Source organism: Lycium barbarum, chromosome 3 (assembly GCF_019175385.1).
Source record: "Lycium barbarum isolate Lr01 chromosome 3, ASM1917538v2, whole genome shotgun sequence".
NCBI lineage: Eukaryota > Viridiplantae > Streptophyta > Magnoliopsida > Solanales > Solanaceae > Lycium > Lycium barbarum.
The window spans coordinates 119,276,857-119,280,776 of NC_083339.1; the positions used below are offsets into that span (position 1 = coordinate 119,276,857).

Sequence of the window (3,920 nt, forward strand, 5' to 3'; positions counted from 1 at the left end):
CTGTAAGCTCTTTCATGAAGTATTCAACAGTTTTTTTCCTGCAATGTAATTTTCCCTTTGTGTTTTGCCTGTTTTGACAGTACTTATGAGATTATATGGTGGAATAGTTATGAGTAAGTTATCCATTTTTCACTACGAGAATTAGGATTCATGGCATACTGAAATCAGCAGCTCTAATGACGTAGGAGCAACGAAATGTTTTTTCTTTTCTTACTAACGTCGTCCTCTTTTTTCCCCTTTCTGATATCATGCAGTTTTAATTCCACCATTCCGATTTCTCTGTGGATTCCTTTTCCTTATCGCATTGATAGTTTATAAATTGAGAAGACAACACTTAGCTGTCTATCAAGCAATTAAAGATTTCCTGCAAATCCATAACAACCTCTTGCCAATTAAATCCTCCTACTGTGAGATTAGGAAGATGACTAATAAATTCAAGGAAAAACTGGGCGAAGGAGCCTATAGGAGTGTCTTTAAAGGAAAGCTGCGTATAGTCCTTTTGTTGCAGTGAAGATGTTGCACAAATCTATTGCTAGTGGGCAGGAATTTATCAGTGAAGTTTCCACAATCGGAAGGATTCACCATGTTAATGTCGTGCAGCTTGTTGGATTCTGTGTTGAGGGCTCAAAACGTTCTCTGGTATATGAGTTCATGCTCAATGGTTCCTTAGAGAAGTACATATTTCCACAAGAAAGAACTGTTTCCTTGAGTTACAAGCAAATGTTTGATATATCTCTTGGAGTGCCCCGTGGTATAGACTACCTACATCGGGGTTGCAACATGCAGATCTTACATTTTGATATTAAGCTGCACAACATTCTTCTCAATGAAAATTTCAATCCCAAAATATCTGAATTTGGGCTTGCAAAATTGTACTCGACAGATGATAGTATTGTGAGTCTAACTGCAGCAAGAGGGACAATGGGTTACATGGCTCCAGAGTTGTTTTATAAAAATATTGGAGGAGTGTCGTACAAAGACGATGTATATAGCTATGGCATGTTATTGATGGAAATGGCAGGCAGAAGGAAGAACATGAACCCATCTGCAGACAACTTGAGCCAAAGTTACTTTCCCATATGGGTTTACGACCAATTTAAAGAAGGAAATGATATAGAGTGCAGGACGCCAGCAAGGAAGATTAAAGAAGATGATGATTGAAGATTCAAGAAGATGGTGATTGTGGCTTTGTGGTGCATAAAAATGAAGCCAGCTAATCGTCCTGCCATGAAGCATGAACAAAGTGGTTGAAATGCTTGAAGGATATGATGAACTCCTACAGATGCCCCCAAGGCCATTTATAGCTCCGCGTGAGATTAATGCTGGGGATGTTATTGAGACATTAAAAAAATCCAGTGACGTCTAGGTGGCTAATTCACCATGTCCTTTAAACCATGTTCACAATTTAATTAAAACTCTTTTGCTTGAGCTGGTTATTTCTAAGCATTGTTGTAATTTTATCGAGAAAAATGAACCAATCTTGATTTCTAAGCACAAGAAACATCTTTTACGACCCTGTGAATTTAAGATAAAGGTTGTAAATTGTATGTTAAATTGCTGATTGTTATTCAGAAATACAATTTAGGCAAATGTTGATTGGCCTTTGCTAGGCTCTTCTGGATTGTCAACACATCTTGCTTCACGATCTGAATCATTGGATTTCAACTTGCAATGCTTTCAAACAGCTTCACAATTTCCACAATGGTTCAGACCAATGCAGATAAATGTGGGTGTGGCTTCATTCTGTGGCGAGAAAAGTATTTTGTCTGGAACATTTGAAAAATGTTGTACAAGAAGTTGGAAACTCAGAAATGCTATCATAAGAGCGAATGGGACCTTAAGGACCATTCCCAATAGTCAACACTGCTTTCATGCAGATGAATATGGCTTCGGTTAAATGCTTCTAGTCCAGTTTGCCGCAACTTCCCCCAACTGTGTTCATGGAAAATTTTTTGGTTTTGGTAATTTGGTTTTCAGAACAGTACAAGATGGTTTAAAATTTTTGGTTTGGTAATTTGGTTTTCAGAAATGCTCTATCATTACAAAATCGAATTAGTTCGATATGGTTCGGTTTCGTTCTGTGCAGTATGTAGTACGTCAGTAATTACGGTTTGTGTTGGACTTTAAACACACTAAGTGGTGGACTTTAAAGATGAAGTGTGAATTGGGAAATGGAAGGAAATGAAATTTGAAAAAGTAACTTTTTCAAGTGAGCTTTCTCCCACATTGGTGGTCGAAAGCAACATTTGTATGCCTATATTTAGAAGCATATCTTCTAGCTCATAACGAGTTGATCAGAGGGACTCCCCTCGCGCCATCGTCATCGCTCGATTCGGCTTTGCATTTGGACTTGCTCAAAGGAGTTCGGTACCTTTGCACCAGGCTTCGCCTCATTTAACACACTGCAATCACAAAATTACTCCCTGAAAATTCTTCTTCACTATGCTGGAAGGAATTAATCTAAACCTTGGCCAATTGTGAGGTGATTGAATTCCTTGAGGAAACACAGTTTTCTGTGGGCTCGAAACTACACTTTTTGTTTTAAATGTTTTCTATTTTCAGTCTATACGTTGAATACAGGGGTAACAAACTTAAGGAATTATATATATATATATATATATATATATATATATATATATATATATATATATATTTCTGTTTCATCTTATATTCTGTTTGGTGGGACATCAAAATCTTCGGATTTTCTACTTCGTTAATTTACTCGATTTGAAGATATAAAAACTTCATCGAGTAAATAACCTTTTGCATTCGATATGAAGAAAATGAAAACTTTACCAATTGATTAATTTTGTTTGTGCATTTTTCCCGAACACAAATGGTTGAACCAAATGCTACTGAGAATGCTACTAGTTCTGGTGCAACGACTGTTGCCTCTTCCAGTCGTACTACGCCTACAATAGTAGTGGCAGAAAAGCCTAGAAAGTTTTCCGGCATTGACTTTAAGCTCTGGCAACAAAAGATGTTTTTCTACTTAACAACCCTCTGTTTGCAAAGGTTTATTACTAAGGATGTTCTAGTCCTGATGTAACTCCGGAATGTCATGACCGAAACCGTAAGGCCATGACGGCCACCCGGGCCCTATCTGGCGAGCACCGCAATCATGCTTTCATATCATACTCATGAACAAGGGTGGACCACGAGAGTCATCAGATGGCAATCTGCTAGATCATAAGAAAACTATACTGAAAGGAATGAGCCCAAAGGACATACGTATATAACTATGCTGGACAAAACTGTACAAGCCGACAAGGCCATCATAGACAACTATACAACAAAATATACGACAAGGGGGCCATACAACTTCTAACTATACCACAACTGTCTATAAGCCTTAAATAGAGTACATGACATAACAAGTTCGGGGCAGGGTCTCGCCATACCCATATATACAATAAAATTATATAACGTACCAAAACACGATAGCAACTCTAAGACAAATGGAACACAACGTCTCTAGGCGAAAGGGGCGTCAGTACGAACAAAGTACTGAGTATGTAAGGAATGAAAGTAACATAAAGAAGACATGAAAGTATGTAGGATAAAAGGAATGCAACCTGTACATCTGAAACTGCCTCTGAGGGCCATTGATATATATATATATATATATATATATATATATATATATATATATATATATATATATATATATATATATATATATATATATATATATATATATATTGTTACGTCCCGTATTTTTTTATACATTGGGACAACCCTGATTAACTATGATAATTCAAGGCCAAGACTATTCCGGGATTTGAAGTCGGGACTTTCGACCTTTGATTTTATTTTGAGACATAAGTTATATATGAAATTGATGGTATTGAACACTTAGAAAAAATTGGGACCACAATTCATAAAATTGGAATTAAAAATCTTACCCAAAAATGGCCTTG

At 36.8% G+C, this 3,920-nt stretch overlaps 1 pseudogene; it reads left to right on the forward strand.

Annotated features, from left to right (window-relative positions):
• The first annotated feature begins 406 nt into the window (after window positions 1–406).
• On the forward strand, window positions 407–1,897 carry LOC132631189 (rust resistance kinase Lr10-like; annotated as a pseudogene).
• The last annotated feature ends 2,023 nt before the right edge of the window (window positions 1,898–3,920 follow it).